This window comes from Puma concolor, chromosome A2 (genome assembly GCF_028749965.1).
Source record: "Puma concolor isolate L17-30 chromosome A2, mPumCon1.1.hap2, whole genome shotgun sequence".
Lineage (NCBI taxonomy): Eukaryota > Metazoa > Chordata > Mammalia > Carnivora > Felidae > Puma > Puma concolor.
The window spans coordinates 134,683,807-134,711,291 of record NC_141668.1 but is presented as its reverse complement, the minus strand read 5'-3'; the positions used below and the strand labels follow the sequence as shown (position 1 = coordinate 134,711,291).

The 27,485-nt window shown below is 44.1% G+C and overlaps 2 protein-coding genes across 3 annotated transcripts in view; one reads left to right on the top strand and one right to left on the bottom strand.

The window, feature by feature from the left end:
* Nucleotides 1–27,485, top strand: part of LOC147583540 (uncharacterized) — a 384,087-nt gene that overhangs the window by 203,572 nt on the left and 153,030 nt on the right. The gene's annotated exons all lie outside the window — the stretch shown is intronic.
* LOC147583544 (uncharacterized) overlaps nt 1–27,485 on the bottom strand; it is a 192,463-nt gene that overhangs the window by 163,766 nt on the left and 1,212 nt on the right. The window lies entirely within an intron of this gene.

The following is a 27,485-nucleotide window of genomic DNA, read 5'->3' as shown; positions in this document are numbered from 1 at the left end:
ATACATTTATATATTGTGAAATAATAGCCACAGTAGGGTTATTAATATCTCCATCACTTCATGTAATTACCATTTCTTTTTTGTGGTTAAAAACTTAAGATTTACCCTCTTCGGAAGTTTCATGTATATAAGACAGTATTGCTGACTACAGTCACCACACTGTACATTAAATCCTCAGAACTTATAATTGTACATTTGCACCCTTTGGCAAACATCATTCCATTTCCACCCACCCCCCTACTGTACTGTTTCTGTAATTCTGGCTGTTTTAGATGCCACATATAAGTGATATCATACAGTATTTGTCTTTATGGGTCTGACTTATCTCACCCAGCACAATGCTCTCAGGATCTATGCTTATTGTCACAGTGGCAGCTATGTCTTCTTTCTTATAGCTGAATAATATTCCATTGTATATATACCCCACATCTTCTTTATTCACTCATCTGTCATTGGACAGCTAAGTTGTTTCCGTATCTTGGCTTTTGTGAATAATGCTGCAATGAACAAAGAAGTACAACTATCTCTTCGAGATCCTGATTTCATGTCCTTTGGATATACACCCAGAAGTGGGATTGTTGGATCATATAGTAGTACTATTTTTAATTTCCTGAGGAACTTCCATGCTATTTTTCATAGCGGCTGTACCAACTCACATTCCTACCCAACTATGCACAAGGATTTTCCTTTCTCCACATCTTCACCAAAACTTATCTCATCTTTTTGATAATAGCTATTATGATAGGTATGAGGTGATGTCTCTATTGTGGCTTTGATTTGCATTTCCCTGATGATTAGTGATGTTGGGCATCTTTTCATGTACCTGTAGGTCCTTTCAAGATCATTTTTATGTCTTCTCTTGGAAAAATGTCTATTCAGGTCCTCTGTCATTTTTTAAATGGATCAGTGTGGGTATTTTTTTTTCATTGGTTTTGCTAACTTGTAAAGGTTTCTTACATATTTTAGATGTGAAACCATTAATCAGATATATGATTTGCAAATACTTTCACTCATTCCATGTGTTGCCTTTTCATTTTGTTTTTTTCATGTGCTGTGCAGCAGCTGTTTTGTTTGACATGGACCCACTTGTTTATTTTTGCTTTCATTGCTTGTACTTTTGATGCTATAGCCAAAAAATATTGTCAAGACCAATGTCAAAGAGTTTTTTTCTGCATGTTTTCTTCTAAGAGTTTTATGGTTTTAGGACTTATGCTTGAGTCTTTACTTCTTTTTAAGGTAATTTTTGTGAGTGGTGTAAGATAGGGGTCTAATTTCATTCTTCCACATGTGGCTAATCTAGTTTTCCCAGCACCATTTATTAAAGAGACTATCCCTTCTTCATTGAATACTCTTGGTTCTGTGTCAAATATTAGTTGACCATATAAGTGGGGGTTTATTTCTGGGCTCTTGATTTTGTCCACTGATCTGTTTGTCTGTTTTTATGACAGTACCATACTATTTTGATTACTATAGCTTTTTATTATCATTTGAAATCAAGAATTGAGATATCTCCAGATTTGTTCTTCATTCTCAGGATTGCTTTGGATATTTGAATCTTTTTTCTGGTTCCATAAAAATTTTAGGATATTTTTTTCTAATTCTATGAAAAATGCCATTGGAATTTTGAAATAGACTTCACTGAATCCTGCACTGAATCTATAGATGGCTTTGGGTACTTTGGACATTTGGGCAATATTATTTCTTCCAGTCCATGAACACAGGATATCCTTCCATTTATTTATGCCTTCAAATTTTTTTCATCCAAGTCTTACAGTTTTTTTCTGTACAGTTCTCTCATTACCTTGGTTAAATTTATTCCAAAGTATTTTATTTGTTTTGATGCTACTGTGAATGGAATTATTTTCTTAATTTATTTTTCAGATATTTTGTTTTTAGTGTATGGAAATACAATTGACTTCTATATGTTGACATTGTATTCTGCACCTCACTGAATTTGTTAATTAGTTTTAACAGTTCTTTGGTGGAGTCTTTAAGACTTTCTATATAGAAGATCATATAATCTGCAAACAGAGACAATTTTATTTCTTCCTTTCGGATATGGATGCTTTTTATTTCTTTTTCGTGCCTGATTGCTCTAGCTAGAACTTTTAGTACTGTATTGAATAAGTGGTAAGAGAGGGCACCCTTATCTTGCTCCTGATCTTAGAGGAAAAGCTTTCAACCTTTCACCATTGAGTATGATTTAGCTGTGGGCTTGTCATACATAGTCTTTATTATGTTGAGGTATGTTTCTTCTATATCCTATTTATTCAGAGTTTTTATCATGAAAGAATGCTGTATTTTTTCAAATGCTTTTGCTGTATCTATTGAGAGGATCATATGATTTTTGTCTTTTATTCTATTAATGTAGTGTATCATATTTATGATTTGTGTATATTGAACCATCCTTGCATGCCAGGGATAAATCCCACCTGATCATGGTGCATGATTCTCTTAATGTGCTATTGAATTCAGTTTGCTCATATTTTGTCAAGAATTTTTACAGCTATATTCACCAGAGATATAGGCCTGTAGTTTTCTTTTCTTGTATTGTCCTTATTTGGCTTTAGTATCAGGTAATGCTGGCCTTGTAAAATGAGCTCAGCAGTGTTCCCTCCTCTTTGATTTTTTAGAAGTTTTGAAAGATTTTAAGGATAGGCATTAATTTCTCTTTAAATGTTTGGAAGACATCACCAGGGACACCGTCTTGTCCTGGGCTTCTCTTTGTTGGGAGGTTTCTGATTAGTAATACAATCTCCTTACTCATTATTACCAGTCTGTTGAGATTTTCTATTTCCTCATGATTCTAGGAATTTATCCATTTCTTCTAGGTTATACAATTTGTTGGCATATAATTGTTTATAATAGTGTCTTATGATCTTTGTATTTTTGTGGTATCAGTTGTAATGTCCTTTTTTCATTCTTGATTTTAGTTATTTCTTTTTTTTTTTTTTAATTTTTTTTTTCAACGTTTTTTATTTATTTTTGGGACAGAGAGAGACAGAGCATGAACAGGGGAGGGGCAGAGAGAGAGGGAGACACAGAATCGGAAACAGGCTCCAGGCTCCGAGCCATCAGCCCAGAGCCTGACGCGGGGCTCGAATTCACGGACCGCGAGATCGTGACCTGGCTGAAGTCGGACTCTTAACCGACTGCGCCACCCAGGCGCCCCATTGATTTTAGTTATTTCAATCTTTTGTCAGTTTTCCTTTGTCTCCCCATTTGTAATATCAGTCACCTTCTCCAGTCTTTACCAACTGACTTTGGAAGAGAAATACCTTCCATCATTTCTGCTAGGGGGTCTGAGGCTTCTATGGATACACCTATTTCACACTTCTTGCTCCCTCTTGTGGCAGAATTCTTAAGCTTGTAAGCCTTCTCTCAGTCTGGCAGTGCACCAGACGGCCTGCCAACATACTCCCTTTTGCTTTCCCAAATTTGTGGTCTCTTCCTGGCCCACAGATTGAAGACCGCTTTCTACAAAAGCTCAGTAGCCAACTGCCAAAACTCACTCCCATCACTGTCAGGAGTGCACACAGAGAGCTGGCCACAGTAGCAATGTGTGTGGATGAGGTATGCAGTGGTGGGGGTGCTTGGGCTGGTGGGGGGCAGAAGAGAGGTGTCCCAAGGGCTTGTGGGTGGGTTTCTTGATGGAATCTGTGACACAGTTGGTAGGATCCACATCCCTTTAACGCCCTCTAACAGTCCTATCATCTGCTGCTCTCCCATCTTCATCCTACCCCCCATCATGCAGTTCATGAATCAGTACACTGGAAAGTGAGAGCAAAACGGGCCTCCTTGGCAACATCCGACACAGCCGGGGAAGGTGGTGGTCCCTGACATAGTCTCACTTCTACAGAGGAAGAAATCACAGGCTGAGAAGGTCTTGCTTGGCACTGAGCTGTGCTGCCTTGGGGCAGGGTGATGCAGGTAAAGACAAACTGTTCCTCTTACCCTTTACAAAGTGTCCACACTCGCATTTTTTGTGGTAGTGGGGTTCCAGAAGCTCTGGGCTGAAAACCTGGACTTCCACAAGGCTCTCTCATCCGTGGGTGACTGTCAAAGGCAGTGTTTTCCAGAGGTTCCAGGACACAGCCAAGAGAAGCTGGATGAACACAGGCTGATGTAGGGTCCACAGCTGGAACTGAGGTCTGACTGGCTATGACGCGGCACACGGGAGGGCAAGACTCCTTCCCAGGTTACCTGGTGTGTGGTGCTATTTCCTACAGCTACCTCAAAGGCGCTTTTGTCTGTGGATGAATTCTAAATTGCTATTATTGAGAGAAGGTTACCAGCCAGGGCTATCTTATTCAGCCATATTGGTTACACCACTGCTTCATGGATATTTTCCACTTTGGGTTATAATCCAATACTACTTTATTTATTTTGTTGCTCAAATTGTCCCAGCTTTGGCCCCTGGGAGTTCTTTCAATTGGCTCTTGCGTCACTTTGCTATACCCCTCCCCTTCATTGTGGTCAAGTATGATTTTCCAAAACTATAATTAAACCATAACTTTTGGGGTTAGTTAACTTCTTTCATGAATGAAATCACTTGCATTTTTATAGTTAAGCAGCATAATGGCCCCTTTAAAATGTCCGTGTCCTAATCCTTGGACCCTGTGAATATGTTACCTTTTAGGGCAAAAGGGAGAGCTTTGCAGGTATGATTAATTTAAGGCTCTTGCAATGGCCAGATTATCCAGGATTGTCCAGGTGGGCTATAATGTAATCATGGGGATCCTTATAAGAGAAAGAGGAAGGCAAGAGATCAGAGTTAGAGAGACTGGAAGACATTACACTGCTGGCTTTGAAGATGGAGAAAGGTTCTGAGAGCCAACAAAGGTAGGCAGCTTCTAGAAGCTGAAAAACAGAAGGGAATGGATTCTTCCCTAGAACCTCTAAAAAAAAAAAAAAACAAAAACAAAAAACAAACAAACAAACAAAAAACCCATGTAGCCTGGCCAAATCTTGATTTTGGCCCAGTGAAACCCATTTAGGACTCCTGACCCCCAGAATTGTAAGACAGTAAATTTGTGTCGTGTTATGGCACTCAATTTGTGGTAATTTGTTAGCAGCAATAGGAAATTGACAGAATCTCTCCTAAAGGGAACATATTTGGCTCTCATCAGTTTCCTACAAGGTGGCATTTAATTTTACAGAATCTGGGCTCTCATTGTGAGTCAAAATTCCTTCCCCTAGAGAGCTGGGTTGACCCCTGGGTGGGCTTGACTGGACAGTGCTTTCAGATCATGTTGAAAATACAAATAGTAATCCTTCTGCTTTATGTTCAAGTTTTGAATAACCTTTCCTAACATCTCTTTGCTCTGCTCTTAGGAACCCACATACTTCCATTCCTCCTGTCCTTCAAAAATCTCTTTAGAAACCAAGTCTGGACATCAGACAGCATCATTCCTGAAGCTGGAATCTGTAGGTGCATATTTCAGGTTTTCTGAAGTAGCATACAGTACATATAAACACACTCTCTTCATTCTACTCTCCCTCCATGATGAGTGGCCCAGCTAGACTGGGGTTGATTCGTTCACAACCTTGTGGAAAAAAGAGTACAAAGTCACACACATAAATTTCTAAAATGAACCTCATAAAGGCAAAGGAAGAGTTGAACAGAGGAAATAAAAATTTTAAATCAAAGTAGCATGAGCAAAGTAGAGATTTGACCTGAATCCTTCCAAAGCGGGGAAAACTGCCCAAATATCAAATCTCATCATATGATAATGTCATTTCAAAGGCCTCACTGCGTAAGGAGCCCAAAGCTATCAAAGGCCCCGTGTAATGGGGTAATGTGCTCCTATACATCTACAGTGACACTGCGGTCTTCCAGAATCATGCTGCAAAAAGAGCCTGTCCTCCAGACTCCAACTGTTTGCTTTCACATCCGTCCTGCGGGCCCCACACAGTGACGGGCACCACTTTATGGGCTCCTGCCACGATGGGGTCTCCTTTCATCCCAGGGTAGACCCTCAGGTGCTACTATCCTGCATCTGGCTCCGCCCCAGCTGCCTATTGTTAAGAAACCCCAGATGACCTAGAACAATGGTTTTCCAACTTAAGCATTCATCAGCATCACCTCTAAAACACAGATTTCTGGGCTCCACTCAGAGTTTCTGATCCTGTGGGTCAGGGTAGGGCCCAAGAATGCGCATTTCTAGCAAGGTCCCAGCAGATGCAGCTGCTGCTGTTCTCCAAGTACTTTGGGGAAGTGCTACCAGAGTCTGTGAGAAGGGACTTCCAGGGTGATGGAAATGTTCCATATCTTTATTGGCACATGTTTACTCTGGTGCATACATTTGTCAAACTCATTAAACTGTCCACTTAAAATGAGTGTATTTTACTGTGTGTAAATGATGCTTTAATAAAATTGATTTAAAACTTCTAAAAATTAATGGAATCATGTGCTCCTATAAATCTGCAGTGATATTTCTGGTCAATCGTAATTCATTAATTATTTATTGAGTCCCTTCTTGGTGACATGCACTCCGGTAAATTCTGGGAATATATGGGGATATAAGATGATCCTGAAATTTCTCCTAGATGCCAAGAAGTTCACTGCCAATTACAATATTATATACTAAATGGTAGAATAGGAGAAAATCAAAGCCTCATAGGAGATTCCACTAGAAATTAACACTCTCTCCCGATCACCATTCTTCTTTAAAAAACCTACCTAGTCCACGGTCATGGCAGAGAAGGGGACATGAGGCACCATCCAGCTTCCATCCCCTGGGCCACAGCTGACTGGAGCAATTGTGACCCCTGACCCAAGCTGAATCGGTCCAGGTGTTTGGGATGGGGAGCTGGACACTGAGCCAGGTGGCTGTGGGAGCCACAGAGTTTAGGACTGAGGGAGCCACGTGTAAGCAAGGGAGGATAACTAAGGAGACCAGCAGGGAAACAAGAGACCAAGGTCCTGAAGACCTAGGCAGATGGCCGACATGGTTCTGGTTCCTTGGAGGCCCAGCTGTGTGCACCCTTTCCACAGAGCCCTGGGAGTCTCCTGGAGCAGTGATTCTCAATTGCAAATGTGCAGAAGAATCATCTGGCCAGTCCTTCAGGCTCCTGGTAAAGCAGGTAGGCATGGCGTAGGGATGGGGGCTTGCAGAAAACACCCAGGTGATCCTGATGTGAGTAGTCTGTAGATTACAGACTATTTTGAGAGAGAGCATGAGCGAGCGGGGGAGGGCAGAGAGACAACTGCAAGCAGGCTCCACACTCAGCTCAAACCTTGACGCAGGCCTTGAACTCACGAACTGAACCGTGAGATCATGACCTGAGCCGAAATCAAGAGTTGGACGCGCAATCGACTGAACCCCTAACTTAAACCTCTTTCTTGGGGGTCTGGTTCTTAGCATCAAAAAGCTCTAATTAAGGCAGTGCACATTGCCATATTTGGGAAATTAAGAAAAGCCTGACACAAAGTAAGATGTGCGCCTTCGGTGATGACAGTGAATCAGGGAAGTGAAGTGCGTAGGTGTGCAAGGCTGCGGAGGGGGCTTGGGAGGAGGGAGGGGGAGGAGTCGTGCGAGAGACCTAAGGGCAATCTCGAGGGCTTTTGGCAGCCATTTTCTATTTTCTCTCAGACCCTTTTTCTCTCTAACTTCTCTGACCTTTCCAGAGTCAAAACCCAGCATTTTAAAAGAGCATGTAATGTAAAAGCCTACAAGGAAAGAGTTTTGGGCTTTCAGCCCTAGGACTGGGCATGGGATGCCTGCCAGGAGCCACTCTGTGTGAGACCTGAGAAAGCCTGGAAGTGTGAGGGTGCAGACATCCAGGGGGCAGCCTGGCCTCGAAGGGGGACAAGAGCCCATGGACAAAAAGACTCCCCTTTTCCTCCCCACAGGTAGAAAAGTCTAAGGTGCATTTTATATGGCATCTCAAGGCATCCCCAGTGGGACAGAGATCCGGTTGCCCACAGGTGATGGTCTGCACCCTTCTTCCCTAGTCACACAATCCCCGCTCAGGCTCATGGAGACCTCTTCCCAAAATAAACCATGGACACCCTTGTCTTCTCTGCTGTAGGGGAAGCCCAAGCTATGACAGGCAAACAGCCATAACGAGGAAAGAGAAGAATTAAAGTCAGAAAAAAAATATTAGAAGGGCTTGTCACCCCCTCCTGGTCTTCTTACCTGGAATGTAAACGGGGCTCGTTTGGGCCCCCAGGACCCTCACTTTTTCCACTTGGTTCTAGATATTCCCTAGAGGAGACTCTTGGTTCTCTCTGGAGTCAGCACATACGTTACCCTGGAGATCAGCACTTCCAATCCTGCTTGTGTTCAAGGTCAGATGAAAGTTCCCTGAGTATAGCTTGACAGAGATGACTTAGATGAAGTCGTAGGGGATTGTGTGGGAAGCCGGCTCCTTTGGACAATGACCCAAGGCTTTGAGAGCAGCAAGTGGCACCCGGCGCGGGGTGAGGGGGTGGGGGCACTCCACCCTCCCTCACAATGGATGCTCACCCACTCTTGGGGTCAGGCCAGGCCCTAAGGCTGAAGAAGGCACTTTGATTTCTGCCTGAGACCCTCAGTGGCTTCATAACACAAGGAACTTCTTGGCAGATAAACTTCCCAGTAGCCTCTTCCGGTCTTTGTGTTGGTTTCTTTGCCCCCCCCCCCCCACCCAAGCCCTGCCCTCACCCCCTCCCTTCGCATCTCTTTTAATTGGTTTGCCTGAAGAATGTTCTTCCTACTTCAAGCCCCCATCACCACTTGCCTGAAGCCTGGTTACCCTTCCTAGCTAACATGCTGCTTTTACTGCTAGTCTCCACCTAGTAAATATCTCATGCAACTTTTTAAAAAATTGTGAGTCAGATCATGTCACCTCTCTGCTTATAATAATACACTGGCTTTCCATTGTCCTTAGAATAAAATACAAACCAGGGGCACCTAGGTAGCTTAGTTAAGCGTCCAACTCTCGGTTTCAACTCAAGTCATGATCTCACGGTTTATGAGTTCAAGCCCCACATAGGGCTCTGTGCTGACAGTGCAGAGCCTGCTTGGGATTCTCTCTCTCTCTCTCTCTCTCTCTCTCTCCCTCTCTCTCTCTCTCTCTCTCCCGCCCCCCGCCTCTCTGCCCCTCCCCAGGCGTTCTCTTTGTCCTTCTCTCAAAAATAAATAAACTTTAAAAAATTTTTTTAAGGAATAAAATACAAAAAACTTTTAAAAAATGAATAAAATACAAACCTTCTACAAGACCCTCCATAATATAATCTTGCTTCATCATGCCCTCCCCAGCTCTCTAGTTCCAGCCACACCCACCCATTTTCCATTCCTAAAACCCTCCTGGCATGCTCCTACTTCCTGGCAAGTGCATTAGCCATGCCCTCTGCCTGGCAATGCTCTCCCCCCAGAGGTTCACATGGCTGGCTCCTTCTTGGCCTTCTGGCTCAGCTGAAAGACAGGCTCCAAAAACAGTATTTCTTCCAGAGCTAATCCAAAGTAACACTCCCTCTCCAAATAACACTGTCTCAATCACCTACGTTATGATCCCCAGGGTCACTCACACAGTTGCTGTAGACACTTAACAAATGTTTCCTGAATGACTAAACGGATGAATGAACCCAACTGCAGGTTGTGAAATTTGTACATGTTTGGGGCACATTAGTTACTTCACTTATTATTCCGAGCTACTCTCTCACTTAGATTCTTCGGATGCAAGAGGAGTTTGTAAATAAGAGACTAGGGTTGGTCTTTCCACTCAAGTACACATTTCCTGGCTATAGCTCCACTGATACCTGCTGCTGTTGGAGAGAGACACACTTGAGCTGGAAGCAGAAATAAATCCCTTCCCCATCCTCCTGCATCCCCATCACCAGCCATTACCTCCCACTGACACAGCCTAATCAGAAGCCAGCTAAAAGTGAGGGTGACAGATGCAGCTTGTAGACTTGTATCCCGCATCCCAGTTCAGAGGAGAGGAAGATGGGCCTGGAGATGAGAATCAAAAGATGAATAACCAGGGGCGCCTGGATGGCTCAGTCGGTTAGGGATCCGACTTCGGCTCAGGTCATGATCTCACAGTGCGTGAGTTCCAGCCCTGCATCGGGCTCTGTGCTGACAGCTCGGAGCCTGGAGCCCGTTTCAGATTCTGTGCCTCCCTCTCTCTCTGACACTCCCCCGTTCATGCTCTGTCTCTCTCTGTCTCAAAAATAAATAAACACTAAAAAAAATTTTTTTTAATTAAAAAGATGAATAACCAGCAGAGTGTCGAGCTTTTTATTTTTATTAATTTTTTTTTTCAACGTTTATTTTTTTGGGGACAGAGAGAGACAGAGCATGAACGGGGGAGGGGCAGAGAGAGAGGGAAGCACAGAATCGGAAACAGGCTCCAGGCTCTGAGCCATCGGCCCAGAGCCTGACGCGGGGCTCGAACTCACGGACCGCGAGATCGTGACCTGGCTGAAGTCGGACGCTTAACCGACTGCGCCACCCAGGCGCCCCATGTGTGTCGAGCTTTTTAATTCAACAGAGATTACCAAGGGGCTGCAAACCTCAGGTTACCTCACGGGTTAGTTTTTCCAAGATCCCTCCTCTGTGGGAACAATCATCAGGAATCCATCCACATATTCAGAAAAGCAGAAAACAAGAAGCATTACTGTATTTGGGGGAAAAAAGAAAACACCTTCCACCGCAAGCAAAGTCCATAAAATAACAACCGAAAAAAAGTCAGAATAATTAAGCACCAAAATGTTCAGTCATGAGTAAGTTCAGTGGGCAGAATGGTGGTATCAGATTACTCTGTTGAGAAGGCAGACTGGGCATTTGCAAAAAGGATGAAGAAATGAATCCAGCCCCACAAGAAGATGAGAGAAGTAGCTTCGTAGCTCTGTGGCATGGTGCTTCGAACCTTCAAGGCTACTGAAATGCTTCAGGTAAAATAAGGCCGAAGCCAATTAATACACATAAAGCTGAAATGGTGGGGAGGGGTGAGAGGGGGAGGAGCTTTGGGCGGCACTCAAGTATTCGTGTGGGGCAGCCATTTCCAGAAGAAAGCACATCCCTATACCTTCTACTTGGCTATCCTGAGCCCATGGCTGTTGCTGAAGTCACAAAGTGGTGTTGAAGCTCCCTCCAGCCATCATCCCTGTGTTCTGGGCAGCGGCAGAAGGATGACAGAAAGGCAAAAAGAGCATGCGTCCCGTCTGAGTCAGCTCCCAACTGGGACCCTCCCAGAAGCTCCACAAAACACACGTACACTTCACCAGCCAGCACTTGCTCCCACCGCCATAGTGAATAGGGCGGGAGAAAGGGAAAGGTAGTCTCTCAGCAAAGCATACTACCGCCTCAAAGAAAACTGGGGGTCTGTTACTAAGAATGGAGGAGGCGGAAATCAGGTAAACCACTGGCAGCGGTCACAGACACGAAAGATGCGGCTTCCCAGTTAGCCTTGGGAAGAGTGCTGGAAAGAAAGATACTCAGTCTCCCCTGGCAGGCACACCTTGCCTGTACTTGCTTTGCTCCTCTCCACACCTACCCGGGGTGTGCGTCGTGAGGGATCAAAAGGCACCACCCCAGGGGGGTCTGTCCACGTCATCATCAGACGTACCCTCTGCTCCACTAATTACTTGAGGTAAGCGAGTGCCTGCTACCCACAGTGGTCTGAGGGAACATACAGTTTTTGCTGACCTGCTAATTTACCACGGATCACCCAAACTCTCTAGAAATTTGGACAATGAATTCCAGACCTCAGAGCCAGCAGGTATAAGGTTACTAATACCGCCTTACTGCCTGAGTGGTCAGCAACAATTCAGCATTGTGAATAATTAATAATGATACAATAACATCAATCACCATCTTCCATTGATTGCTGACCATGTGCCAAGCATTGTGCCGGGCATTTTCCCCCCAGAGACTTGCTTTGGAGTATTAAATATGACAATGCATCCCACAGCCTCAGAAAATGTTTAGATTAATCTCTTATTTGCCATCATCCAGTTAGTAAGTGGCAGGGTAAACCCAGGTCTTCCTGGCACCAACTCCCATGATTTTTTCTAGTAACTGCCATTGATTTAGGCTAAGTCATGTGTCAAGCCTTTGTATCAGTTAAAATATAGGTTCTTGGTTTTTAACAAAGACCAGGTAAGAGTTGTTGAGTTAAGTTCTGGTTCAAATTCAAGTAGAGGGTGGTCGGGCAGGGGCAGGGGCTGGTAGTGTAGTTGTGCTCCATACAGAGAGGGAGGGACCTGGACCTCTTTAACCTTCATGCTCTGCCATCTCCTGGTGTTGGAAGTCATAGAGAGGATGTGACTGCTGGGTGACACTTAAGCTGGACCCAGACCATCAGTGGCTCCATAAGTATCCTGCTCCCACCCCCCACCGCCACTGTCCTTGGAATATACGTTCTGCCTAGCATTCCCTCAGTAGGAGCCATTTCAAGGACTCAGCCTTCAGAGGGTGCAGTGGTCTGCCTCCTTCTTCCATTTCTTCTTGACCTCCATTTAAGGGGGCCAGTTTCGGATTTCACCTGGGGAACTCCCAAGGTTGCAAGCCAACGACTGGATTATTGCCCTCATCCCCATGTTTGAAGATGGCTCATTACCTCTTCCTTGTTCCAGAGCTTAAGGCAAGGAGAGAAGAACAAATAGAAGGCGTTTCCTTCTAATGCGAACAACTAGAACCTGCACCCACCACTTCCTCTCCCATTCATGGAGGTGGATTAGGTGGAACTTGGTCACATGGCCATACCAGACACAAGGGAGGATGGGAAATGTAGTCCCTACCATGGCAGCCAGAAGCCCAGAGAAAACCCAAAGGGTGGGGGTTGTTACTAATAGGAGGAAGGGAACAAAAACTAGACTCTGCCATATTCCTGGATTGCATCACATGAAGAAAGGAACAATCTGATCTTCTGGTTCAGAGGGAGAGATGGGCACTGCCCCCACCAAGACCACACAAAATGGGGAACCCCCCCCAATGGACCGAGGGAAGGTTGGAAGTGGGACAACCCAAAACTATAACAGCTGTAGTGCTCGGTAATTACATTTGGAAAGAAAAGCAAACCTTAAGAGGTGGCAGGAAAACAAGCTGTTATCATCATAAGAGAAACCTAAGTCCTGGCTCATCATGTCACCCAAGCTACATTTATCCTTTCCTGTTTTTGGTTCACAATCCTTTTTCAAACCCTCCTTCCTCAGAGAACACAGGGCTGGTAAATTTTGGGTTTCTGAATGGAGGAAGTGGTGGCTGGTTCTGTGTGGAAGCACCCACTGCAGCTTTTCCCTCTGGACCCAGACCCAGGGGTAGTAGATATCTCAAAGGACCTCAGATGCCTGGAGCCACCAAAGAAACAGCCCAATGTGGAGGGCTAGGCACGCCTGGCATTTATCCCAAATTCATGATCAACACCTGAAAGATGACCTCCCTTAGGCCTTCCTCTAGGTGCCTGGGAACAATTCTAGGTCAAGTAAGGATTCACAAGACCCAGACTAAGCCCTCAAAAGTCCTCTCACTGTTAATTATGTACACAATCATACTATACCCTCCATAAATGGTGGCTCTAGGCCTGCCTCTACACATATTGACTGGTTCTAACATCCACGTAGCAGCTGCTGTCAGCACTCTTTCCCTTCTCCTTACTGCTTCCGGACTTACTTCTCCTTACTGCTACAGTGCCCTGCTCCCAACCACCACACCTGCATTTATTTCTCTGCCAGGGCTTCCTCGGGCTGATGGTCCTACTTTGCCAAGCACAGGATACAAGGGAAGCCTGTAGGAATTATCACTCTTCCTCCCAGAAGCAGCCCTCAAATGGTGAGGTTATACACCTCAAATGGGTGTATAAACACCCCAGCTCCCTCACCCGTTGGATGAGACCACTGCACTGGGCTGCACTATGCTGCATGTAGGGACTGTGCTGGTTTCCAAGTTTCCACAGTGGGATGGAGCTCTCCTAGCCCACGGTGGCAGTCGGATTGATAACACACTTTCTGTGGGCCTTCTGTTCCTCGTCTCATTTCCTGACTTCGCTGCTGCTGTTTCTTGCACTTTCCAAATACACTGCTTGCAGTCTACCTCAGGATATGCTTCTGGGCAGACGCAAGGAAGGCCAGCACTGTGAGAGGTAAGTTACAACAGGCTGGCACAGGCTTTGGAGTCAGCCGGACCCAGGTTTGGATTCTGGCTTCATCACTTACTAGCTGAGTGATGCTGGGAAAACTATTGGACATGCGAGGGCCTCCATTTCCTCATCTGTAACATGGGGCTAATTATACCAACCTTGCAGGACTGTAAAACTTTGAATAAAGCAGTTCCTCTAACATCCCTAGCATTGGTGATAGTACGTTACTGGCACTTAAGAGTCAGCTTCTGTTCTTTCTCAGGTCTGTGTTACGAATGAGGACAATGAGGCTCAGGAAAGGTTTCCTAACTTGTATGAGATTATAAATGGAGTTAAATGATGGATCTTGGGTTCAAACACAATATATTTTTGGTTACAAATCTACTTATAACTAGGGGCGCATGGGTGGCGCAGTCGGTTAAGCGTCCGACTTCAGCCAGGTCACGATCTCGCGGTCCCTGAGTTCGAGCCCCGCGTCGGGCTCTGGGCTGATGGCTCGGAGCCTGGAGCCTGTTTCCGATTCTGTGTCTCCCTCTCTCTCTGCCCCTCCCCTGTTCATGCTCTGTCTCTCTCTGTCCCAAAAATAAATAAAAAAACGTTGAAAAAAAAAATTAAAAAAAAAAATCTACTTATAACTTTCCCATTGAGTCTTATATATTTACGCCAGGGTCTAAATTTCCTCATTTGATGCCAAAAATCTTGCTAAATTTCAAATGCCCAGGTCTTCCTTCCACGCTGTGCTATGCAGACAACACATCTGGTTTCTGATTCTCAGAGATTCCCACATTCTAGTGCCATTCACACCCTTTGCTATTTATGTCCTCTGTCTGGGGGCATGGCTCTCCCTCCCTCATCCAGCTGTGACACTCTTCTACTTTGGGCATAAAGCTTTTTACAAGTTCACTTCTGATTAAAACAGTGTGACTAAAAATAGATAAACACCCAGTGGAAGAAAGATGATGGGTAACTTAAGGCAGAGCAAATGTCCAAGAAGTGTTTTACCCTCAAACACAAGTGAGGCACCTTCTCCATTTTCCCTATTTACCTTTGAGGAGAGCGCTCAGAGCGTCAAATGCGGGGGCAACGCTGCTGAGCCCCTGCTTGAATGACAGAGTGGAGACCCTGAAAGGGAAGAGGTACTGAATATTTCCAAATTCCCTCCTTTAACTAACAGTGTTGTGTTACCCCACAGCCAGCTAAGTCCACACAGTGGCAAAGCAGAGGCACAGACAAAAAGGAAAACTGAAGTCATGCTGTTAAACTTACCCAGATTTTTATAATTAGAAATCTAGAAAGGAGTTATTTTCTTTCAGCATGCATTTAAATTTGGGGTCATTTTAAAAATATGATTTCATTGGGGCACCTGGGTGGCTCAGTCAGTTAAGCATCAGACTTTGGCTCAGGTCATGATCTCACTGTTCATGAATTCAAGTCCCACTTCGGGCACTGTGCTGACAGTGTGCAGCCTCCTCAGGATTCTCTCTCTGTCTCACTCTCTCTCTCTGTGTTCCTCCCCACTCTCTCTCTCTCTCTCTCAAAATAAAGAAACTTAAAATCTATACATATGTATTTTATTTAAATGTATATATATATATATATATATATATATATATATATATATATACTCATAAGCATACACACACACACACACACACACACACACACACACATATACACATACATAGGACATAAACTTTCAGGGGTTGGAGTTTGAAAGGTCCTAGGTGTGACCTGTATCTACAGTAGGTGACCAGCTTAGTCTGGTTTGCCTGGGATTTTCCCAGATTTAGTACATCCCAGGAGAGTTCTCAGCCCTGAGTCAACCAGGTTGGTTGGTCACCTATTAGAAAACAAGCTTGATTCTCAAATCTCCTTTTTTTTTTTTTTTCTTTTTTTGCATCTCCTCAGGCAGTTTAAATCAATCCACCAATCACATTGCAGGGGTTCTGACTGCTTCTTGCAGAATACTCCATTAAATCGTCCCCACTTTTCGGGGCGCCTGGGTGGCGCAGTTGGTTAAGCGTCCGACTTCAGCCAGGTCACGATCTCGCGGTCCGTGAGTTCGAGCCCCGCATCAGGCTCTGGGCTGATGGCTCAGAGCCTGGAGCCTGTTTCCGATTCTGTGTCTCCCTCTCTCTCTGCCCCTCCCCCGTTCATGCTCTGTCTCTCTCTGTCCCAAAAATAAATAAACGTTGAAAAAAAAAAATTAAAAAAAAAAATCGTCCCCACTTTAAGAATCCATAAGGATCTTCTATTGAAGAAATCAGAAATTCAGACACCTATGGGGCAAGACTTCAGTGAATGAAAAAGGTCATTTGCACAAAAGCTTTCCATCTATTCTTTACTTACACAAGGAATATACTCCCACTCTTCTGGACGCTTACAGCCCATTCAGTCCTTAACCTTCCCTCTTTTGATAGTCATGGGATGGACAACTATTTCTCTACGGAAGAAAACTGCCCAAGCATGATGAAAAACAAGGGCAATTCTCATTTGGCCTCAGTGGTAAGGCCACGGTTTTCTTACTCTGACTTCCTCCTGAAGCTGGCCTTGCACAAGGATTCAACTGCAACTAAGGTATTTCTCTGAGAGGTCATCCCAGGGACCACCAGTGGGAGAGTGGGGAAATGAGAAAAGCAATGAAATGACATAAAAAGGGGAGTGTCCTATTAAGTCAACTCTTGCTATGGGTGACTGGAGATGAACCCTACGGCAAAACTCTCGAAATAGGTGTAGAATAACCCCTCAGTTGTCTCACCAGATGGGCAAGGGAGCTCAGGTGTCTGTGCACTGAACCCATCATCATTGGAAAGGTGGGCATCTAATCCCTGGCACTCACCCCCAGTCAGAGAGAGTCCTCAGCAAGATGAATGCAGGTGCTGGCAGCTGGAGGTCAGGCTGGCCTGCACTGCAATGGAAGGGCAAGTCTATGGGCTGGGCACCAGTGACACCTGCTGCAGCCATCAACGATGGAACCCATGGGCCGCCATCACTCAGCACTAGCCAACTGTTGCCAGGAGGGAATGCAGCCAGTATTGTTAGAGCTTCTGAATTTTTAAAAGAAACCTGGAATCCAAAGGTTTTTTTGCAGAATCTGCTGATTCGTAATTGCCGATGATTAATTCAAATATTTTTTAAAATGCTCTAGGGGCTAACTAAGCTCTCTATAGGCAGAATTCAACCTGCGAGCAAACAATTCACAGGCACTAACCCAGGTGAACCCCCTTATTCTACAGATGGGGAAAGCAGCGCCCTAGACGGAACTGATGTAAAGACCAGACCGCTACACCCAGTTCCCCGTAACTGCCAGCCAAGGAGCCCAGGTTTTCTCCTGACCCACTGTGCTGCCTTCACTAGCAAACTTCCCTCCTCCCTCCACACGTCCATCCTCAACTGGCCGCAGCCTGATCGCTGCCCTCCACTGCACTCAGAGCATACGAAGTCTTGTTCTTTCCCTCAACTCATTACAATACTTAGTATCACTAGAGAGAAATCAGATTCCTTGTGATTCTTAACTTCACAGAAAGTTACACAGTGCTTATTTCTAAGTACTTTATATATAATTCTCTTGATTCTCAAAGCAACCCTATGATGTAAGGACCATTATTTTCCTAATCTTAAAAGAAAACCATGGCACAGAGAGATTAGGATGTTTGCCTGCATTCGAATAGTTAGTGGCAGAGTGAGGAGACAAATTCCAGGCAGTTAGCTCCAGAGTCCATGGGCCTAACCACCACTCATTCTACACTCACTGTCTCTGAACTACCTACCTAGTTAGGCGTTTAAAATATCCTGACTGGGAGGCGCCTGGGTGTCCCAGTCATTAAGTGTCTGACTCTTGATCTCAGCTCAGGTCACGATCTCACGGTTCGTGAGTTTCAGCCCTGCATCGGGCTCTGCGCTGTTGGGATTCTCTGTCTCCCTCTCTGTCTGCCCCTCCTTGTTTATGCTCTCTCTTTCAAAATAAATGAAAAATCTTTTAAAAAATATTTACATAAAATAATAAAAATAAAAATTAAAAATAAATAAAATATCCTGACTGGTGGTCCTTTCCCCCATTATAATAGGAGTCAGCAAACTACTAGACCCATCATCCAACTCCTGCCTATTGCTTGTTTTTCTAAATAAAGTTTTACTGGAATTTAGCTTCCCCCATTATTTTATGTATTGTCTGTGACAATTCTTGCCCTAGAAAGACAGAGTTAAGTAAGTGAACACAGACCATATGGCCTGCAAAGCCTAATACATTTAGTCCCTGGCCCTTCACAGAAAGTTTGCTGACCCCTGCATTCTGGACTCACCAAGCATTCCTGATGGCAGGTTTCTTGATTATGTTGCTTAATCATAATGCAGAAAATCCTCTAATCCCCCCAAAGCCTTAGCATACACAGTGGTGAATTCACAGGTTAGAGTTCCAGAAACTGCAACTGTGCAGGATGTATCTGGGAATCTAGGAATCAGCAAAAGTACCCTCAGAACCCCATTTAAGGAAACAGATACCCGTAAAAAAGGTAGACACCTAATCTTGCAAACTTAACTCAGCGGAAGTCTTTAAAGCAAGGGGACAGACACAAATACCCAAACTGAGGCAGAGAAGAGAAAGAGAGCAAGAGGCAACTCTCATAAGAGCTATCAACAAGCATGCCTCATGGAGAGACAGGGGTTCAAATCCCAGCCCTACTGCTTACTACTACTTTCTTAAACTTCAATTTTCTCACCTGTAAAACAGGAAGAATAATCTCATTTCCTGGGGGTTAGGCAGATTAGCCAAGACTATAATGTACATGAAGTTCCTAGCACCCCACGTGGGGTTTGCTGACTACTCGGAGAAACCGTGTGATTAGGGCTACCAGTTACTGTTAGAGAATAAAAATCGGTGATTATTTATACAGAGGCACTCAGCTCCACAATTCAGCTGTCAAAGAGTAACAGGATGATGGCAAGGAACAAAACGCGGTGTTTGCCATGAGGAGCCCAAATCCGGGAACCATCTACCCACATTTATATACTCCGTGTAAAAAAAGTAAAAAAGCATGTGCCATGTTTTCATCAAAAATAATTCGAGCAAAAAAATAATGTGGGTAGGCAGAGGTAAGCTGTAATCACCTGGAAAAATCACTTTAGTGAAACAGATTATTTATTCCTTGACAACCCCAGATAAATGAAACTGTATAAGAAGTGAGAAGAAGAAAGTTTGCCTTGTATACTCTGAAAGAGGACACAGTTGCACAGCCCCCCTTATCATTATAGTGAAAGTATTTACCGAATAGTATGAACACTTGTCGACAATCTATCAACTTTTAAATAGCCTTTATCTTGATCATTTTCAAATCTTTTCACTGAGGTCTAAAAAAAGACTAGCGGGGCGCCTGGGTGGCACAGTCGGTTGAGCGTCCGACTTCAGCCAGGTCACGATCTCGCGGTCCGTGAGTTCGAGCCCCGCGTCAGGCTCTGGGCTGATGGCTCAGAGCCTGGAGCCTGTTTCCGATTCTGTGTCTCCCTCTCTCTCTGCCCCTCCCCCGTTCATGCTCTGTCTCTCTCTGTCCCAAAAATAAATAAATGTTGAAAAAAAAAAATTAAAAAAAGACTAGCGATAGTTTTCTGGTATGCTTTTTCCAGGTGTAATTAAGCCTTCCTGATACAAAGTACAAGAAACACTCGTGATCCAAACAGCTCAAAGCAGCTGAATCGCTGCAAAAAATGATTTCTGACTCTTCGTTTGTTTGAGTCAAACTTTGGCCTTGAGAAAACAGGACACTCCCCTTTTTGTAGGCAGTGACAATTCAGCTGGATTGAGAACAGGAAGGTATATAACACACTTTTTTTTTTTTTTCACTTCAAAATGCATTGAATTAATTTAGCACAGTTGGAGCAAATTACCATGCTATGTCCTCAATTTACATCTTATGGCCCCACTGGGCTGAGGCTCTACGTTGTTCCCAGTCTAGGGGCACATGGTATTCATTACTTGATCAGGATCTTGCATTTCAACTTGTCCATTTAAATGGATGCAATTAGTTCATTTGTGATGGCCTCAAATACCCTTATCTTTCCCAGCTTCTCAAAACAGCTACGCTACCCTAATGTTTTGATCTTTGCCTCAATACTGAAAGGTTACTTGATGACAAGTTATGCCAAATATTACTTTTACTGCACAGCAAATAATTTTACTGAATTGTTCCACCAACACACTGCTGATAAGGAAGCCCTTTGTAAATGCACTTATTTTAAACACATTTATCTGGGACTTAAAAATAAAAAATGATAATAATACAACAGGGGCAGATAAGGCACACGGGGCACACGTTTGATGGCTCGTAGTGTAAAGGGTTAGGACGGACGCAACCTCAAGTGTCACCAGCCACTTGACAAACTCAGACAGCTAATTAACACAGATCAGGTCAGTTGGCGGCTGAGATGAGATTAGAACTGGCCTTCCTGTTTCTCAACCCTTTTTTCTCCCCAGCTCCTCCTTCATCTGGCATAATTGTACCATTTATTAAACCTGGATGAACCAGGACCACGGTGGCTCTGTGAGCTTTGCGCCTCCCTTTCGGGTTGCATATGGTCCTCCTGCTCTTTTACAATGACCGTATTGATGGGATGGGCTCGGTCAGGTCCAACAAGGGAAGCCTGGAAACAATCCTCAGGCTGCGTCCATTGTCGGGTCCCCTACAGACGCTGTTGGCTGTTATAAGCACCAGCTGGAAGATGGATGCTGGTATTCCAGAAAGACCTTTTGAATCAGGCGGGGCTGTGACTGGCCCCACGCTGTGGCGGAGGCATAATTATTTCCAATAACTGTCTATCTAGGCTAGTTGGTGATTTCCAAAGGAAAGTGCCTCCTTGTTGTAACAAAACAGCCAGTGTTTATTTGGGTGGAGGGATGCATTTTTGAACTTATTTCTAATTTATGGTCACAATGCCAAAAACTCTGGTCTGTTAATAACTTATCTAGCAAGGCAGCAAGAAAAATAAACTTGTATAAATAACAATGAAGGATACACCACTTGACAATGTTGGATGTTTGCTGAGGATCTGTCTCAGGGGGCAATACTCTCATTTGAAGCACGATGGGCCATACGAAGCTCCTGGGAGGTATGCTCTCAGGAGAGAAAGCTAGACCTCTCAGGCTGAAACTGTCAGGGATCACAAAGAGCAGAGTCTCTCGCAGGATTGTGTCAAACAGCCCAGACTCTGTTCCAAGTTCAAATTCCGGGTCTGTCACTTACCAGCTGGGTGCATTTTGAACAAGTCACACAGCCCCTCCAGGCCTTCGTTTCTTCCTGTAAAGTGCGGGGTACTGAGGGTCACTGTGGAGATGGGTGCCACACACTGTACAAAAAGCACATGGCAAATGCCTGGCACTTCTGGAGACTCAAGAAAAGGGGGACTATTATTTCTAGGCAGGGGCCTATTCTTTGAAGAAACTGGTTATTCTCTCTTTTTTGTTTTTAATGTTTATTTATTTTGGAGAGACACAATGAGAGAGAGATCGTGAGCAGGGGAGGTGCAGAGAGAGAGAGAGAGACACACACACACACAGAATCTGAAGCAGGCTCCAGGTTCTGAGCTGTCTGCACAGAGCCCAACGTGGGGCTTGAACTCACCAACCACAAGATCATGACCTGAAGAGAAGTCAGCCACTTAACCGACAGCCACTCAGACATCCCCAGGCAGGTTATTCTAACTGAACGTTCCAGACTAATTCTGTGTTGATCCCATTATTGTGGAAATCTCCACTTTGCATATAGAGGCATTTTCTAGAGTCTTCCTTATTACTCGCACCCTTCCTCCTGCTTGGCAAGCCTGTCTTGGAACTCTCCACTTGCTGCCACACATCTTTCAGGCCGAAGGGAAACATCCCCCTCCTCCCCTCCTGCCATCCTGCTGCAGCAGCTCTGGGCAGACCTGCACCTGTACTTGAACCTCTCCCTTCCCGCCAAGCTTTCTCTGCAGACCTCCCTGGCCCACTCACATCCTCTCTCCCCAACTAGATTAAGCTCCTGGGAGGCAGGGGATTACCTTACCCATCTCTGACCCTCCCACAACACCCAGCACATGTCCACGAACCTTCTAGGTTCTCTGATCCCTTGCTAGGCACAGTATGGTCCACAGATGAGCATCAGAAGCATCACCTGAGAGCTCGTCAGACTCTCAGGCTCCCACCCAATATCTATTGAATCAGAATCTGATCCCCAAGGGATTCAAGAGCACCATGCTGGAGACACATTCTCTAGTCTGGTATTTCCCAGACTTCCATCATTGGCAGATTCCCTTTGGGGGTGTAGCCATTTTTCAGCACCACCCACACTCTGTTACTAACAAATATTTTTTTTTTCAACGTTTTTTATTTATTTTTGGGACAGAGAGAGACAGAGCATGAACGGGGGAGGGTCAGAGAAAGAGGGAGACACAGAATCGGAAACAGGCTCCAGGCTCTGAGCCATCAGCCCAGAGCCCGACGCGGGGCTCGAACTCCCGGACCGCAAGATCGTGACCTGGCTGAAGTCGGACGCTTAACCGACTGCGCCACCCAGGCGCCCCACTAACAAATATTTTAAAATTATTTTACATTGACATTATGTAAATGTCATATCCTAAGCCTTATCCTAAGTGGTAATATGCAGTCTGTCAACAGTTTATTCAGCAAGGCAGAAAGAAATACATTCTTTAATAAGTGTTGAAGGTCTAAGTGGAAAAAAAATATGTTGGTGCACATTAAAATAAACAAGCAACCATCAAAGTAAAATAATTCTCCATCTATCATCTAAAATTAACTCAAACACCACCAGGGGTACACCTAGCCCACTTCGGCAAACACAGCCCTGGGCTACTTTGTAGCCGAATTAGAAGACATCTCCACATTTCCAGACCCTGTGTCCCTGGTCTGGGTCTGCTCCCACCCACCATAGTTGCCTTGTGAGGTAGATGCATTTGTCTGCAAAACACAGATGGTTTTGGAAGATGGTGGGAGGCAAAAAACCTGGGTTCTGGCCCTGCACCATCCCTTAATAACTTGCCAAATCACATCTCTCTTTGGGACTAGCTGATTTTTTGTGGGTTAGCTGATCTCAAGTTTCCCTTTCAGATCTCACAAAAGGACATAATACCTGAGAGCAGAGGCTCTGCAGTCAGAACGACTTCGGGTTGAAATTAAGTCTCCATGATTTGCTAATTTCACCAAGTCTCCATTTTCCTCATCTATAAAATGGGAGTGATAAACGTACATAACACCTATATCAGAGGATTTTTGCAAGCATAAAGAAAAGGATGGCTGAAAAATGCTTAGACTGAAATCTAGCACATAGTGTCCAATAAAAAAATATAGCTATTAATGTTTCTTCTTGGCCTCCAAAATAATAATAGCTAATATTTATGGGGTATTTAATACGTAGCAGGCACTGGATGAAACACTTTACACTGTCATTTTATCCTCACAATAACCCAATGAGGTAGGAACTCCTACTCTCCCCATTTTATAGACGAGAGAAGTGAGGCACAAAAAAGGGTAAGCCACTTGCTCAGAGTCCTACACTCCATAGGTGGTGCAACTGGATTTGAGGGCAGGTCATCTGACTCGAGAGCCAGTGTCCCTAACCCAAACTCATTCTGTCTTTCTGTAAAATACTGGTCAACACATAGACTTTGTCAATTCAACAAATATGATGGGATCCTGGCAAAGCAATTCCCAGCACAGGTGAATGCTTAGGGAATGTGAGCTGGTCTTGTTACCATTAGCTCTTCTCTACTATTATTTATTGAGCCTTCACATCTGAACAGGACCCTCATAGGCATCGGGATGTCCATCCTATCCTGCAGTTATGGTGAGCATCTCTTTATTTTTTTTAAGTTTTTTTTTATTCTTAAGTATGACATACATGAAAAATGAACAAAATGGAACTACACAACTCACTATAATCTCCACGTAAACAGCCACGTATCCATCACTCTGTTGCCTCAGAAGCTCCTAGACACTTTCTCTCCCTCCTCCTCAAATATAACTAGTATACCAGGCTTTCTCATCCTCAACACTATATACATCCTGGGTTCTGGGGGTTGTCCTGTACATTGTGGGATGTTTAGCAGCCTCCCTGGCTTCCACATGCTAGATGCCTACAGCACCTTCCCCAAAGGGCAACAATAAATGGCAGCAATTTCTCTAGACATTGACAAGGGTTCCTTTGGGGCCAAAATCATTCTGGGTTAAGAATCACTACACTATCATGACCTTTCTGGTAACCACATTCTTGCTTTCCTTTTTACTTTAACCACACAAGCATCCATCCTTAAATGTTACATTTAATCTTGCCTGGTGAAAGGAATTCTTTATCTATTAAAAAGACCTCTAATCACGGTCCCCTAAAATAGTCTATGTGAGGTGACCATATAATTTATCATCCAAACTGGAGGCGGAGGCATTAACCAGGACTGACCCGGGCAAGCCAGCATGATCCGTCCCCTACTTCGAGGGAACCTCTGCTGTGAGTGCACATTATCTCCGCAGCCGCACACAATTAGGGCCCCCTTACCCACTGGATAATTGTACACGAAGTGGCAGAGGATAATTAAAAGCAGCACATCCCCAAGGGCAGAGTAACATAGACCCAGATAAATATCTCAAGGCTGACGAGCTGTGGAGCAGAAAACTCACTGGCCTTGGCCCTCAAGGAGGTGTATTCTTCAGACAATTTGCTGAAAGACACCACTTCAACAACTACTTTCACCACATTAGTGCAGCCAAGTGATTAAAATAAACGCCGCCTTCCAAGATTCGCACATAAACGCAAGAAGGGTCAAGACCACCCCTTGCAAGAGGTTTAGGGTCTGTAGTGGATTTTTAATCAATATATCTGCCTTTTTTTTCCCCTCAGTGCCATTGTGAAGCAGAGCAACCGCTATCAATTTGACCTGTTCTGCATTGTGATCTCCTAAGTCCTGGTATTGACTAGGTTAAAAGTGACAGCTAAGGCTTTCCTTGCATACATGAGAAGTCATATTGATAACCTATGTGCCTCAGTATAATTCAGTTCAGCCTCCATTCTTTCGGGCATCACGGAGAACAGAAATCCCCTTTCACTGAGTCAGACACTTGTACGTTTCAACAAATGTGTATTTGATTTCCTCAGCATCCATTTCCCCTTTATCCAGCAACTGTATTCATCTGGAGGTCCAGCCCTCTGCCACCCACAGTCCATGTGGTCTGGGTGAGATTCCACCACAAGGCAAAGACCTCAACCTCTGCAGAAGTCATTTGGCACAGGGCTTCCCTCCAAACCATGCCAATCAGGCCAGTCAGAACTAGTTTTGAGGCTTTTTGTTCAACACCTGGGCAAAGGAGGTCTATCCTTTTTTGTTGGACTTGAACTGAAAATCGTGTAAACTAGTCACTGCTATAGTCAGCTAGTCACCCGACAGGGACCCTATACCCAGAGGAAAAAAGAGGAAGACAGAGCTGAAGACCCAAAGGAAGAAATCAGATTCTGAAGTCATTGTTTAGCCCTGAACACGATGCACTTGGGGCCAGTTCTAAGTATGTATCTTTCAGTAACTTGAACCTGTATATATGAAAAAAATTTACATACATATTTATATACATATCTGTATAGATATGTATCTCCTAATTCCAGTTGAATTGGGTGTTTGTCACTTATGAAAATACACCCTGCGGCAGTAGCTTTCCACTTTTTAGACAGCAACTCATGGTAAGAATTACATTTTATACTGCAACCCAGAATGTGCATGCAGCCCCAGTTACAGAACTGACTCAAAGTTTCATGAAACTACAGAACACTTACTAACATATGATGATGCTGATATTTTCTGTCCTGTTATACTTTAAAAAAAAAATACTGGTTGCAGCCCACTAAATCGATTTCATGACCTTCATTTTAATGTTTATTTATTTTGGAGAGAGACAGAGCTAGCGGGGGAAGGGGTGGAGAGAGAGGGAGACAGAGAATCCAAAGCAGGCTCTGTGCTACCCGCACAAAGCCCGATGCGGGGTTTGAACTCATGAACCGTGAGATCATGACCTGAACTGAAACCAAGAGCTCAACCGCCTGAGCCACCCAGGCGGCCCTCATGATCTTCATTTCAGAAAACATTGCCTTGTGCGATTAGCTTAAAAAAGGATCGTACCAGAAAAAAATGAGATAAGAAACATCATGATAATTTTGGTCAATCAGATCATTGAGGAAAATAGGATTTGGCCCCTAAATCAAGCATCTAGCAATAGAAAACTGCTACCTTACCATTTCTGACTACCCAGGGCACATGTTTACCAGAAGAGGAAAGAGAAATCTTAATGACCCAGAAATAAATAAATTACTTTTAAAAAAAGCATCTTCTAAAACAAAATAAAAATCATATCTAAAAAGAGAGAGATGAGAGATACATTGAGAAAAAAAGAGAGAGAGAGACACCTAAGTCTTAACTGGTGAGCTCAGTTATATGATTTATTTATCTATAGGCTGAAGATAGTAATTCCAGTGAGCCTCAGCACTTACTGAGTATGTAAAAATAATGTGTTCATGATAAGATCAGATCTCTGGGGCAGATGTAGAGGGAGGCAGGGAGATAGGAAGAGAGAGGGAGGAAGGGAAAGAGATGGAGAGAGAGAGGGAGGTCACTTGCAGTGCAAGCCTCAACCCTTCACTTATGTGTGTACTGTGTGTAAAATAACTATGAAGAGTTCCTGAAATTTTAGACAATCACTGCAGGCTGTATAAGACAGGGTATTTTTTTGTTAACTGTTTTCCATGTACCTTATTTGTATTCTCAGTTAGCCAAAACTTCCTTTTTGTCTGCTCAAAGCAATGCGGAATCTTGATTAAATCTGTGAAATCAAATGGAGAACAAGGATTCTCATGCTGGCTAGAAACAGGCCAGTGATGACAGTAAACAATACTGAGAAAACTTTAGCTGCTTTTACACTCTGGAGTGGCTGTAGCTTTAACTCCCCCGAAATTATTCTAGATTATTAGGTTCAAGCACAACTGTCTGCCTGTTTGAGAAGTCAAGAACTGTCCTGCCACTAAGAAGAAAATTTACTCATCTCCAAGCAGGGTGAGGTTTAAGGCAATCACTTGCATAACCCAGGAGAAGCGACTTCTGAGATTTTCCCAGCAATAATGAAACTCAAACCTCACTAAAATGGCATTTTAGGTAGATTTCTTCATTTTCCCTCATTATATTTTTCAAATACATTCCACCTGCATTACTGAATTTAAGCAACCAAAGTGTCTGATTAATATTTGCAGATGTCATAAAGAAGTGATTAACCTCTCCTGGGCAGTAAGTCCTTGGAATTGCCTGAATTCTTCTGGCCCTCTTTTAAGAAATGTAAGCATTGGGGCACCTGGGTGGCGCAGTAGGTTGAGCGTCAGACTTCAGCCAGGTCACGATCTCTCGGTCCG